Consider the following 7,500-nt stretch of genomic DNA (forward strand, 5'->3'; position numbering starts at 1 on the left):
AGAATATATATACAACTGTCCGTATACATGCTGAAAGAGTCTGCCCACAATGGGAACCACACGTCAGCCAGCCACTCTGATCACGCACCACTCTCTGCTTCTAACGGGCGCACATACAATATGTAAGCACCAGCATGGAACAACATCCAGTGCATCCTCTCCGCCACATTACACAATCCACACTATCACAACCAGACCAGGAGGTCCATGCGGAAAATACAATATCCCACCCTTTCGACATCCACCATTGCGCAGATCAGGCACCAACACCCACACATGTCCTATACAACGGTGCACCCAACATCACAATAGTACCTCCTGTCACAGCGCACAAACAATGACATGAGTCAAAGACACAGGTCTGACACAAGCATAGAATTGGAGCGCCGCCTCTAATAAGCCAAAGGTGCATCCTGACGTGACAAATCTGATCATGTCACAAGCATTCACTTACTATAATCACTATCAACGAACCTGCCGCCCCCGCCCCCCCCTACACCTTTCCTTACAACAACGTGTAACCTAACCTAACCTAACCTATGTTGTACCTTAACCTAACCTATGTTGTACCTTAACCTAACCTATGTTGTACCTTAACCTAACCTATGTTGTGCCTTAACCTAACCTATGTTGTGCCTTAACCTAACCTATGTTGTGCCTTAACCTAACCCATGTTGTGCCTTAACCTAACCCATGTTGTGCCTTAACCTAACCCATGTTGTGCCTTAACCTAACCCATGTTGTGCCTTAACCTAACCCATGTTGTGCCTTAACCTAACCCATGTTGTGCCTTAACCTAACCCATGTTGTGCCTTAACCTAACCCATGTTGTGCCTTAACCTAACCCATGTTGTGCCTTAACCTAACCCATGTTGTGCCTTAACCTAACCCATGTTGTGCCTTAACCTAACCCATGTTGTGCCTTAACCTAACCCATGTTGTGCCTTAACCTAACCCATGTTGTGCCTTAACCTAACCCATGTTGTGCCTTAACCTAACCCATGTTGTGCCTTAACCTAACCCATGTTGTGCCTTAACCTAACCCATGTTGTGCCTTAACCTAACCCATGTTGTGCCTTAACCTAACCCATGTTGTGCCTTAACCTAACCCATGTTGTGCCTTAACCTAACCCATGTTGTGCCTTAACCTAACCCATGTTGTGCCTTAACCTAACCCATGTTGTGCCTTAACCTAACCCATGTTGTGCCTTAACCTAACCCATGTTGTGCCTTAACCTAACCCATGTTGTGCCTTAACCTAACCCATGTTGTGCCTTAACCTAACCCATGTTGTGCCTTAACCTAACCTATGTTGTGCCTTAACCTAACCTATGTTGTGCCTTAACCTAACCCATGTTGTGCCTTAACCTAACCCATGTTGTGCCTTAACCTAACCCATGTTGTGCCTTAACCTAACCCATGTTGTGCCTTAACCTAACCCATGTTGTGCCTTAACCTAACCCATGTTGTGCCTTAACCTAACCCATGTTGTGCCTTAACCTAACCCATGTTGTGCCTTAACCTAACCCATGTTGTGCCTTAACCTAACCCATGTTGTGCCTTAACCTAACCCATGTCGTGCCTTAACCTAACCCATGTCGTGCCTTAACCTAACCCACGTCGTGCCTTAACCTAACCCACGTTGTCGCCTAACGTAACCCACGTTGTCGCCTAAACCTGCTCTGTAATTGTTATACGACTCGTTCAATTAGTGTAGTGTTGCCCACCCGCAACCCTCGCAATATAGTTCGCTACTCGCACTCCCCGCTCCCCTGTGTATCGCTTCATGTTAAACACCTTGCAAGTCTTGCTCACTTTCCACATGCTCCTGCTGTACACTGTAATGTGGATGGCAGCAGGACGTACATGCCGCCCCTCCCCACGTCCCCACCTTGCCCCCTGCCTTCGCAAGCTGGTTGGTGAGAACTTTGCATGTTCAATGCCCTCCGCATGCGACGTACTCAGGCTACGTTGTGGTGCGGCCTGTGTCAACTGTCCGCTAATGTCGTACGCGTAAACCACAATCTGTACTGCACATTCGTCCTTATGTACTGAATGATACATCGTGGCACATGTGTGACCGTACAACGACTGCGCCCAAAAACGGCGGACCATACAGTGCAAATATTGTGCACGCAGCTACGTGTCGTCTCCCTATGAGAGCTGGATTGCAGTGTGGTACGCCATAGAGACGTGTGGGAGGAACGGACGCCGTGGATGGCGATCAGCATGAGCTGTCTGTTGATGTATTCGGACCTAGTCGTCTCTCCTCACACACCGTGATGGCATGGTGCACCGCGTTCCATATCTGCGACATGCTACAGAGGCCGGTTGACAGTCGTTCGAGCAATGGACATCGCATACGTACGGGGGCCACCTTCCACGTATTGTCTAGGCGTGCACATTTTGTTGCGTGTATGTGGGCAGACGTAGTGTGGCGTGACACCTGACACAGGCATGCAATAATCGTGGAAGTTGCAAATGGCGATGGACGCCTGCGTTTTCTGGTGAAGTTACGCAAATGAACAAATGGTAACCTGTTGTGGTGCGGTTGTTCTCGCTAGGGGTGAATCGGTGATGGCGACGATAGGTTGAGGTACTAACCGGTTGTTCCAGCGATACCCACCATGCCGACGAAACTGAACGGCATCTGGGTGTGAAGCGATACGCGGCGGTGGCTGGGTGGGACCGTCCCCGGCCGGTGAGGGGGCGCCTCCCGGCGTGCTGGCCGCGCGGTGCGTGGGCGCACGCGCTACAGCCGGCTGGTGGGGGCGGCCAGTGGCAGGCGCGCCGGCCGACGGACGCGGCAGGCGTCGCAGCTGCGCGCCGGCGCACCCTGCGCGCGGCGCCGTGCGGCCAAAGTAGGTCCTCGCGGGCCCGGTGCGAAGCGCGGTGGACATCTTCAGTGTGCTGGTCCGATTGAGGACTGTGTGCGTTGAGGATGCGCTGCCGCCCGGCGCTCGGCGCCGCGACGCCGTCTGCTGCTCGGTCGCCCCAGCGGTTCTCGCTGGTGGTTTGTATCGCAGCTGTACGGATGTGTTGGCGCGTGCGCTGTGCTGGGAGAGTTCGCTTCGGCACCCAAGTGGGGCTTTTGTCCTTCTGTGGCGCTGGCGTTGGAGCTGCCGGTCACCGTAGGTGGCGCGTGTTGTCTCCCGCCGGCAATGCCACGACAGCACGCTCCCGGGCCTCTGTCGGCAGCGGCAAGCTCAGTTGGGAGCACGGGTGGTCGCACCGAAAGCGTCTACTCGCCTAACTCCGGGCGATTGCGCCTCTCTCGAACCCGACCAAGTACTTGGGACGGCGCTGCGCGCCGCCGGGACCTGAGAGGGTTTCGAGGTGTATTGTGCAGGGGAGCTCAGCCTCCTCCTGTTTGCAGAATGATTGAGCGGACGCTTGCGTGTTCGCGCGGGCCCCCGGGACACACTCCCGGGCGGCCGGCTGCTCAGCTCTAGTTGACGCAGCTCCCTGGTTGATCCTGCCAGTAGTCATATGCTTGTCTCAAAGATTAAGCCATGCATGTCTCAGTACAAGCCGCATTAAGGTGAAACCGCGAATGGCTCATTAAATCAGTTATGGTTCCTTAGATCGTACCCACGTTACTTGGATAACTGTGGTAATTCTAGAGCTAATACATGCAAACAGAGTCCCGAGGCACAGCAGCAGATTCGGAGACAAGATCTAGAGGAATACCGAAACAACAATATGGTATATCCCTTCTCCGAGGAAGAAGTAGCTACACAAATAAAAGCCCTTAAAAGAGGCAAGGCTCCAGGCCCAGACGGCATCACCGCGGAGGTGGTGCAATTCCTGGCTCCCCAATTGGTGGCACCTCTCACAAAGTTGTACAACGAGTGTCTGCGGCTCGGGAAATTCCCCCAAATATGGAAAAGGGCTACAGTTGTAATAATCAAGAAAAGTCGAGACAAAGATCCACGAGAACCCAAATCCTACAGGCCCATATGTCTATTAGACACACTGGGGAAACTTTTTGAGAGGTTGCTGGCAGACAGACTGGCAGCACATCGAGTGTTGTGCGGGATGAGTAACAGACAATTCGGTTTCAGGACAGGGAGATCGGCGTCTGACGCCATCGCCCTGGCTGCTGAGGTCTGCGCCTCTACCCCGCACAAATACGTGGTCGGCATCATGGTGGATATCAGTGGCGCCTTTGACAGCCTGTGGTGGCCCTCGCTCTTCTCTCGATTGCGAGAGAAGGAGTGCCCTGCGTCGCTATATGGCTGTCTCAGGAGCTATTGTGAGAATAGGGAGGTCTGGCTATCGTCCCCTAGCGGAAGAGTAAGCAAAAAGATCACCAAGGGGTGTCCACAGGGGTCAGTCCTGGGGCCACTCTTTTGGGATGTTAATATGGAACCTCTTTTGGACAACCTTCAGAACAGCGACGATGTGCTAGAGGGCATAGCCTACGCGGACGACCTCCTCCTGCTGGTTGGTGGCCGTAGCCGCGAAGACTTAGAGCCGAAAATTGAAAGGGCTATAACAATCCTAAGTACATGGTGCCACCTGTCCAAAATGAAGATTTCTCCAACAAAATCTACATATCTACTCTTAAAAGGACAACTAGTTAGAAATCCAACTGTGAGGATAGACGGCTCACCAGTTCTTCGACGCCATGAAGCGCGATACCTGGGCGTAGTCGTCGATGAGAGGTGGACATATACATCACACATAGATACCGTTACACAAAAATCCTTGGAAACATTAAATCATCTCATTGCAATTGGACACAAGCGATTTCACCTACCACCAGAACTAATCAAATTATATCATAATAGCATATTGACTTCAATTGTAGGATATGGATCAGGAATCTGGGCCCACAGACTCACGAGGGTTATGCCTGCCATGGCTGTGAGAAGAGTGCAGCGGAGCATGTTACTAAGATCAGTGGGAGCATACAGAACTACACCTGGAGGAGCCCTAACAGTACTGATGGGGCTCTGCCCGCTCGACATTAAAATCCGGGAGCAGGCAGCATGGTACTGGATAAAAAAGGGAAACAGGGACAAAGTAGTTGAATTGATGGGGATATACGTGGGGAACAAAATTGAAATCAAACGAAGGGGGGAAGAACTTTGGCAAGAACAATGGGATAAAGAGGAAACCGGTCGGCGAACACATGAACTGCTGCCCAATATTAGGGAAAGGTTACAACTAAAGCACTTCACACCATCACGAGGACTGCTGCACTTCCTCACAGGTCATGGACCCTACCCGGCATATCTATGCCGGTTTGGGAAACAGGCGACACCAGCGTGTGACTGTGGGGCCACACCAGGCACCCCGGAACACGTGGTGTATGAGTGCCACCTCTTCGACGATGTAGCCGCGCAACTTCGTCAGCAATTACCAAATCACGACACGTATCACCTGCTCAGGCATGAGGACCACTTTACAATCTTGAATAAATTATCTAACGAAATATCACTCAAAGTGATAAGGGACTATTTAAGGAACAACAATTAAGACCTAACTATTCCCAAATTAGACTCTGCGCATTCTAACCTGTTCCGCCGAGGCGAGGACCTGGCCAGCCGCTTTACGGCTGGAATCCGCCATGCCTGGGATTAGGAGGTAGGGTGCGCCCAACTACCGATTGAGACACTCACCAACTTCGACACTAGGTTAAGATAGAGTAGACGTAGGATAAGCTAGGATAGAAACCATTAGTATAGTACTGCAGCGTATTGAAACTCCGGCCAGCCTGGTGCCAGGGGCACGTTCACCGGGATTAGCTCGGTGAACAAGGCCAACAATGTAGGTTTATACTATTCTGGCACAAATGTAAACGCTGCAGGTAGAAGTAGCTTAGCATAAGTAGAATATAACAATGTAGGAAAATAGACAGAAGTGCCCATAGTGTGAGCAACAGAAAAGTAACAAATTGTGTTAGCTGTAGTACTAATATAAAATACAAATGTATCAAATAGGACCCACTAATTGTATAAGGTGGTGGGTTGTTTGTATGATATAAGAATATTGAGAATAAAGATTTTTTTTTTTTTTTTTTTTTTTTAAAAAAAAAAAAAAAAAAAAAAAAAAAAAAAAAAAAAAAAAAAAAAAAAAAACAGAGTCCCGACCAGAGATGGAAGGGACGCTTTTATTAGATCAAAACCAATCGGTCGGCTCGTCCGGTCCGTTTGCCTTGGTGACTCTGAATAACTTTGGGCTGATCGCACGGTCCTCGTACCGGCGACGCATCTTTCAAATGTCTGCCTTATCAACTGTCGATGGTAGGTTCTGCGCCTACCATGGTTGTAACGGGTAACGGGGAATCAGGGTTCGATTCCGGAGAGGGAGCCTGAGAAACGGCTACCACATCCAAGGAAGGCAGCAGGCGCGCAAATTACCCACTCCCGGCACGGGGAGGTAGTGACGAAAAATAACGATACGGGACTCATCCGAGGCCCCGTAATCGGAATGAGTACACTTTAAATCCTTTAACGAGTATCTATTGGAGGGCAAGTCTGGTGCCAGCAGCCGCGGTAATTCCAGCTCCAATAGCGTATATTAAAGTTGTTGCGGTTAAAAAGCTCGTAGTTGGATTTGTGTCCCACGCTGTTGGTTCACCGCCCGTCGGTGTTTAACTGGCATGTATCGTGGGACGTCCTGCCGGTGGGGCGAGCCGAAGGCGTGCGACCGCCCCGTGCGTGCTCGTGCGTCCCGAGGCGGACCCCGTTGAAATCCTACCAGGGTGCTCTTTATTGAGTGTCTCGGTGGGCCGGCACGTTTACTTTGAACAAATTAGAGTGCTTAAAGCAGGCAAGCCCGCCTGAATACTGTGTGCATGGAATAATGGAATAGGACCTCGGTTCTATTTTGTTGGTTTTCGGAACCCGAGGTAATGATTAATAGGGACAGGCGGGGGCATTCGTATTGCGACGTTAGAGGTGAAATTCTTGGATCGTCGCAAGACGAACAGAAGCGAAAGCATTTGCCAAGTATGTTTTCATTAATCAAGAACGAAAGTTAGAGGTTCGAAGGCGATCAGATACCGCCCTAGTTCTAACCATAAACGATGCCAGCCAGCGATCCGCCGCAGTTCCTCCGATGACTCGGCGGGCAGCCTCCGGGAAACCAAAGCTTTTGGGTTCCGGGGGAAGTATGGTTGCAAAGCTGAAACTTAAAGGAATTGACGGAAGGGCACCACCAGGAGTGGAGCCTGCGGCTTAATTTGACTCAACACGGGAAACCTCACCAGGCCCGGACACCGGAAGGATTGACAGATTGATAGCTCTTTCTTGATTCGGTGGGTGGTGGTGCATGGCCGTTCTTAGTTGGTGGAGCGATTTGTCTGGTTAATTCCGATAACGAACGAGACTCTAGCCTGCTAACTAGTCGCGTGACATCCTTCGTGCTGTCAGCGATTACTTTTCTTCTTAGAGGGACAGGCGGCTTCTAGCCGCACGAGATTGAGCAATAACAGGTCTGTGATGCCCTTAGATGTTCTGGGCCGCACGCGCGCTACACTGAAGGAATCAG

This window comes from Schistocerca piceifrons, unplaced genomic scaffold, assembly GCF_021461385.2.
Source record: "Schistocerca piceifrons isolate TAMUIC-IGC-003096 unplaced genomic scaffold, iqSchPice1.1 HiC_scaffold_393, whole genome shotgun sequence".
NCBI classification, from domain to species: Eukaryota; Metazoa; Arthropoda; class Insecta; order Orthoptera; family Acrididae; genus Schistocerca; species Schistocerca piceifrons.